Source organism: Meles meles, chromosome 19 (genome assembly GCF_922984935.1).
Source record: "Meles meles chromosome 19, mMelMel3.1 paternal haplotype, whole genome shotgun sequence".
Classification (NCBI taxonomy): domain Eukaryota; kingdom Metazoa; phylum Chordata; class Mammalia; order Carnivora; family Mustelidae; genus Meles; species Meles meles.
Window position 1 is genome coordinate 30,853,665 of NC_060084.1, and position 7,743 is coordinate 30,861,407.

The 7,743-nt window shown below is 39.1% G+C and overlaps 1 pseudogene; it reads left to right on the forward strand.

Moving 5' to 3' along the window:
* The first annotated feature begins 6,110 nt into the window (after nucleotides 1–6,110).
* On the forward strand, nucleotides 6,111–6,512 carry LOC123930767 (annotated as a pseudogene).
* The last annotated feature ends 1,231 nt before the right edge of the window (nucleotides 6,513–7,743 follow it).

Genomic DNA, 7,743 nt, shown 5'->3' on the forward strand with positions numbered 1-7,743 from the left:
CAGGAAATTGCTTGACCGGAGTACCTTCTGATGGCAAGCTCATTTCACAGACCTTTGTAGAGAAGGTAAGTTTTGATGTCTAGTTAAAGCAAGAGTCCAACCTGATTCCCAATTATTATTGTCCAAATGGGAACATTCACGTGCTGGGATTTCCTTATAAAAATTGTAATCCTAGAAAAGTCACATTTAGAAAAGCAACATGACTTAAGGGTATATACAAAAGCCAGCATTGTAAATTCCATATTGCTCTGGACTTGGGGAAATAAGCAGATGGAATATATTGGAAGGGTTGAGGGCACAGATGTCTTCTTGGCGTGGGTTCAGAGTGAAAGAAGAAGCCCATTTTGTAGCTGAGTCTGGGATAGGAAAGATCCAGATACACGAGGCCTGAAAAATCAAGTGCACAAGGTTTAATGAACTGTTTTTCAAGACAATTATTACAATATTTAAGCAACAGCTTATTGCTTGGAAAGGTGCTCTTCCAAGTGACTCAAACATGTGTTTTGAGTGGGAAAAGCTTTTTAATGGTGGTTAAGCTACATGTGTATCCTTAGATCTTCACAGTCGGCCAAAACAAAATTCACCCTGTTGACCCAACAAGCCCTTTGTTCTTTACAAACGTTGTCTCTGTGATCTCTCTTTCTGTCAAATAAATAAAATTTAAAAAAAAGTATGCATATGTATTGTAGAAAATGTAAGAAAATACAAAAAGAAAAGGTTCCAATCACCAGAAATCCTATCAGAACACAAAATTAACATTTTAGTTTTGTTTTTGTTTTTGTTTTTCAAAGTTGACATTTTATTCTTCCGATCCATGAGCATGGAATGTTTTTCCACCTCTTTGTGTCTTCCTCAGTTTCTTTCATAAGCATTCTATAGTTCAAAATTAGCATTTTAAAATAAAACTTTCCAATTATGCATGGAATCACTGTGTCTTCTTTCTCCTATTTCTGCTGATTTCTTTCAGCAATATTTTACAGAGGTTGTTCCTTGTCAATAAATACAAATATAAGTTGTCAGTTGTAAGGAATGCTTATATTTTATCTAATCTATAATTTATCTGACCTATCCACCATTGATAGACACTGATTGTTTTTACCTATCAATCTATTTTCAATAACATATCAATAATTGTTCAAATACTGCTCTGTGTGCCTAACTGATGATTTCCTAGAGTTGAATTTCCAGAAGTGGAATTGCTGGATCAACGGGTCTGCACATGTTTAAATTTTGATGGATATTGCCAAATTGCCTGCCAAAATTGCATACCCATTGTCCTCCCTTCACCAGGGTATGGGAGTGTCTTTTCTCCATATGCTCCCGAACACTGGGTGATAGCAATCCAATTCATCTTTGCCAAGCCAAAAGGCTAAAACACCATAGCATCGACACTCTTTGTTCTTATTTTTGTCTTTAAGATTGTTACTGACTTTGTACATCTTGTTAGATGCTAATTAGCCCTTTGCACAGAACATTATGAATTGTCAGACTATGAACTCCCATTTACTGTGTTGAAAGCGACCACGTGACAGAGCCTGGAAGGTGGCCTTTAGCCCTGCTCGATCGACACTATCTAAAGGGATTAGTCTACTTCTCCCCAGATGCAACTGTAAAATGGGAACAATCATAACCCACATAGAGCATGAGGACTACTTTCTTCCATTACGTGATTAGGAAGAAGAGATGTTGTATTTGTTTGCTTGGGGTTTGGGTTTCTTGTTTTTCAAATTTCTGTTCACCCCTGTGGTAGGCGACCTATAGATTGATCTCCCAGTGGTTCCTCACTTCCTGGTGTACACATCTGATGTGTAATCTGCCCTTGAATGTGAACTGGATCTAGCGACTCATTTCCAACTCCTAGAATCCAGCAGAAGTGTTTGGATGTCACTTGCAAGATTAGATTACAGAAGACACTGGTTTCCATCTTGCCCGACATCTTCATGCTCTCCCGCTGTCCGTTGCACTCTCTTGGAGCCCTGGTTCTGGGATGCAAGCTGCCACATTGTCTCAGTGTCCTTGGCCTAGCTTAGCAAAGGGGTCAGGAAAACCTGCCCTCCTGTATGAACCACATCTCTTATTTTCTGTATTTCGATGCTTTAACATCTTGAGGACCCTGGAAGGACTACCACCCAACTCTCTGTGGTTAGTAACTTCCTGGAAATAGTTATCAGTTCTCCTGGGAGTGCACTTTGCCAGTGCAGGTCAACCCATCCAGAGCCCCCAACCCCAATCACCTTCTTTCTGGGACTCTCATACTGCCCTAATCAGCTCAGGGCAGGTGCCAGGACAACTAGCAGCCCCTGTATGTCAGAAATAATGCTAACTAGCTAAACCTAAGCCTCCTTAATCAGCCTGACCCAGTTCTTCCCTCAGAAACCACAATAAAGGCTCCTGTCCACAGTTTCCCCTCTCTGCCTCCTGACTGACCTGGTGCTTCCCTTCTTGCTCTCCACTATTCCTAGCACTGGATCCCCTTCGTCTTGGAATCTGTGAGTTTAACAAAATTATCATTTCTTTTTATTATTATTTTTTAAAGGTTGTATTTATTTATTTGAAAGAGAGAAAGAGAGAGAATGTGGACACATGGTTCAGTTGGTGAAGTGCCCAACTCTTCATTTTGGCTCAGATCATGTTCTCGGGGTTATGAGATTGAGCCCACACTGGGGCTCTGCGCTGGCATGGAGTCTGCTTAAGATTCTCTCTCTCCTTTGCCTCCTCCCCTCTTTCTCTCTCCCTTTCTAAACACTCACACACACTTACACACACACAGTAAGAAAGAGAAACACTTCTCTATGCAGATTCCCTTGCCTACTAATATGCAAATATTCATTAGTCCTCCTTTTATTATTACAGCCTCCAGATTTTCCAGTTAAGGGGCTCGTTAGCATATAGGTTGTTCCAAAATAGTTACTTTGTTTTACACAAAGATTGAATGAAAGTTCTCGAATTACTTGCTGTGCGGGTCCTTCTGGCCTCTTACCCGTGGAGGTAAGAGGAGGGAAAGGGTAAAGGTTTCCTATTATTTTAGTGTAAAGTTCAGACCAGATGATCTCTCAAGGCCAGATTTAACCCTTAAAGTTGTTTGTGCATGGGTTCTGCCAGTGCTATAATGGAGCTCATGGATGCTATTGTTTACGCATTTGTCATTATGTTGTTTGTGGTTTTCTTTCCTTTTTGGGAGAAATAGCACTCCACCTCCCATGACTCTTAATCCTGTCTCAAATATTTTTTTTCCCAATAAGTGGGCAATATATCAGAGCATATTTTATGGAGACTGTCTTCAGGATTTCCCATACACAGTTTTTTCCTGAGCAAGCTATCATCTTTTGTCTACAAACGGAATCTACTTTGAAATTATTCTAGAAGAAAGAAAAAGTGAAAGGCTGTGCCTTTGTAAAGTACAATCAAATTTTGTCACAATTTGTGCTAAGTAAGCCTATTTGTCAATATTGCATTGTATCTAAAGAAGCTTGTATCCTCTTGTTTGTCTTAGGTGGAACTAAATAGCATGTAATTTACTAAATCACTAAATCATGGAAAAGGAAAGAGAAATATTTCTGACTCTTTAAACCTTGTGTTTCAGGACTGTCTGCCTTTTCGGAGTCTAGAACTGCTTCAGAAAAATTAAGATATTCTGATAGGCTATATTTTGATTCTTTTTTTTTTTTTCTTGTAGACTCTTCTCTTTGTTTAGCGAACTGCCTCTTGAATAATGCTCTTCCTCAAGGAAGAGAACTATTGAATCATCGTGTGTGCGTTGACGAGCAAACACACATACATGGAAAAGTAGCTCGGCTTCTGTAACCAAGAGAAGTTTATGAAACACTGGATTGTTAAGGGAGTCACAGTATTTCAGAGACTGACCTTGAAGTTTTTAAAAAAGTGAGTTGATCCCCACTGGAACAAGTACAAAGCCAGCTTTGGTGCTAAATGTAAATTGTTAAAAATGGTACGGAATAACATCTGCCTTGTAGTATGCCTTAATCAGCACTGTGAAAAATGAAAGTTTAACGATCTACTATAGTGGCTTCTAAGTGAAGGATAAACAAAGGATGAAAGCGTTTCTTGCATGGTTTGTAACTGATGCCATGAAAAATGTCAAGAACCATCTGCCTCCAACTTATCCAAACTGTCATCAAGTATTCTAATCCAGTCAAACGAGATACAACTAGAACAACCTATGTAACTTGCTGAAGGCTTATCAAAAGAGTTGTAAATAAAGAAGAAAAAAACCCATCAACTGTGTAGCCACAGATTGCGACCAGCTTGCCTGTGGCTTTGAAATTCAATCCCATTTCTCTAGTCTGACAAACTGTACTAAATAGCAAAATGGATTTTTATTGCTCTCAGCCATTTTCACTTTAGTTGCTATCAGGAGATGAATACACAGTTTCCTAATAGAATGAGAATCATGATTTATTTTTTTAAAGACACAGTCTGGTTTGGACCCCACTGCTCAGTCTATGAGTAGGTACAGAGTGTGGGCAGAGAAGCTACATACCGCGTTCGTGTGGAGAAGATATCACTCACCCACGTATGGCCCAAGACCCACACATTTTTTTCCAATTGGAGCTTCTCTTCATGTTGCTTACTAAATGGAATTTTCATAAGCTACTCATTAAGAGTGGAGAGTTCAAAATCACAGTGATGGGGTTTAAATCCCAGCTCTGCCATTTACTGGCTGAGTGATCCCAGGCAAGTTGCTTAACTTCTCTGAACTTCCTGTTGTCATCTGGAAGACCGAGATAATTATAATTACTTAGATTATAGGTATACATGAGTTCATGCTTATGAAATTCCTGAAACACTGAAGCCTATTATGGCAGAGATAGGTAATGCTCACTAAGTATGCTTATGCTTCCCTTGGTTTCCCAGTCTTCTTTGCAACTGGGTGGGCACCAAGTCACTAGTTCTGGCCAGTGGACTGTTAGAGAAGGCATGCCTGTCATTTCTGAGCCCAGATATTTAACTGTCTGTGTGTCTCCTCTGTCTTTCTCCTTCTCTGCCAAGATAACCTTGAAATCAGTGTGTTCCAGACAAAATAGTTACAAGATGAAGAAAGGCCACTGGTCCCAGGTTGGATTCCCCATGAGGGAGAAAAATGTCTTTGTTGGGTTTCACTGCTGACATTCAGTGTTATTTTGTACTGCACATGGCCAAGCTAGGCCTAATACATGAATCAGTTAGTGTTGATGTTTATAATTATATATATCTACTTTGCTACCCATAGATAAACAATAAATAGTATTTAAATGGCATGTGCTCTTCTGGCAGTTCTGTTCTTTTCGGCATTTTGCCTGAACAGGAAAAGAAAGCAAGAAGAAAAAAGATGGTGATATAAATAACCACAGAACAAGGCAAAGTGGTAAAGCCACAAGGATAGTTTTATAAAAGGACCCTTGAGGTTACTTGTGGCTGAGATGTACTGGAAAAGATTTCGTGGATGTGGAGTCCCTTTGGTTCGTCTTAAAAGACAATAGTGAAATAGGTAGGTGGACAGGTATGCAGGACATCCTTGCCCCGCGTCCCCAAGACAGAGAACAATGTGGAAGTCTTTCAGGAAAGACGAGGAAATAGGAATGACCACTTTACAGATATAAGAAGATAGCCACTCCCACTAATGTAAATAATCAAACTGAAATTAATCAAAATTGAGAGAAGCAGCTGATATTATTTTTCCACCCATCAGACTGGCCAAAGTAAAATGACAGATCGTACCCAATTGTAGGTAGGAGAATGGAGACATGGCGCTCTCCCTAACCTCGAGGGAGGGCGGGTAACTCACTGCACTTGTGAGTAATTTGGTATTAAATATCAGAAGCCTTAAAAGTGTGCTCAACTTTCACCCAGTAATTTCATAAAGATGATATTCATCACACAAAAGAGCTTACATTGTAAAAACAAGCAAAACAACCCACAACAATAAGAAACAAACTAAATGTCCATTGGGAGGAGATTGATCAAATATATGCACTATATATGAGAATTTTATATTTGTTAAAATAATACATATATAGAGGGTTTTCAGAAAACATGGAAGTGGTGGCAACAGTTGGAGTTTAAATACTTTTGTGACGGTCTCCGGTTGCCCTGTGAGAGGAAAGGAGAGGATGCCACTATCCTTCCCTTCTCCCTTACCCTCAGTACCAGAGAGTATTACTAACTCTTCCGCTCCCCCAATGTCTTACATCCCTTCCTAGGAGATGAAGTGTATTCCTCACTGGTTTACCAGTTAGTCGGATCCCCAGTGTGGTCTTTCCTTACAGGACCTGGTAGGGAAGGCGGTGCCAAGAAAATAGCAGTCACTGCTGGAAAGGCGGGACCAGCTTAGTGCGTCTGGAGCAAACTGACCACCTCGTATATTTGAGGGTCAGCTACATCTTTGGGATCAGTGGTTTCAAGGCTGGGCTGAGCAGAAGCGCAATGAATTTGTCAGGCAGCTGGAGGTCAGTGAGGCAGAGTTTGGGGCCAAGTTTTACCAAGCAGTGGCTGCTACAGCTGGTAAAGATTAATGGGCATTAAAGTCAAAGAAGATAATACCAACGGAGCTGCAACTTGACAGTGAGAACTTCGAACGCGTCTCTTACAGGTCTAGGGATGGTGTCCTGATCCGCTGACGGAACTCGTTGACAGTACAGGCTTGGATTTTTTCAACATTAACAGCCTATCAGCTGGACTCCTCGCATAAATGTTTTCCATCAGAGTAAATCCAGATCAACAGTCTGCCTCCTAGTTTGCTCATTTCTAGATGTCAGACCCTCAAGAATTAAATGGCTTCTTTTGCAAGTACAACCAGAAGGAACCTACACGTTATAACTCAAGCCTATAGCTAGCCCATGGGGCTATAAAGTAGACCCTTCCTACCCCAGAGCCAGGAGAGAAGGACAATGAAAGGTCATGTTTTTATAGTTTAACTGGATTCAGATGGCTGGTTTCACTACACTTACCAGACTCTGGCATAATTATGTGACATCCCAACTATTAGCGTTCCTAGTGATGATTTCATAAAATTATGGACAAGTCAGGAGAAGGAGATAATTTGTTACTCCTTCCACACTGATGTTTGTTTAAACCCAAATAGAAATGACTTTTTCTAAAGCATACGTGTTATTCTTGGAGCTGATAATGGATTCCTATTCCGTAAGTTTGCTCTACAATATGAAAATAAGTGACGCTCTTTACAGGTTAATTTGTTGTATCAAATGAAGAATGAATTTTCAGGAAAGAAAAAAGATACATAGATAAACCTACTGACATGTAAAGATCCATAGTACATAGTTAAATAAAAGGGTGTTTTAAATCATTATGAACTATATGATCCTATTTTTGTGTTTATAAAATTCTATATTGTTTATGCTCTATTTTAATTTATTTTTATTTTTTCTGTGTTCTATTTTAGAATTTAGAATTATAATTGATATAATTATATGTCTAATTATATTTGCATACATATCATATTTTATATACATTTATTTAGGCTTAAATTTATTTAGATTGACATATATGTGGATATCCGTTCCAGTTTTTCACATATCAAAATTTTAACAGATTATACTTAGGTGGTTTTAGAAGATAGGACCATACGTGAATTTATTTTTACTCTAAATTTTCTGAATTCTCTCCCATGTGTCTGTTACCTTTATAATAAGAAGAAAGCTATTTCCTAAAAAAATAAGGAAGAAGAAGAGGAAGAAGGAGAAACTTTGCGAATGGCCTTCAAGGTTAGATGAGACTAAGGGGCTT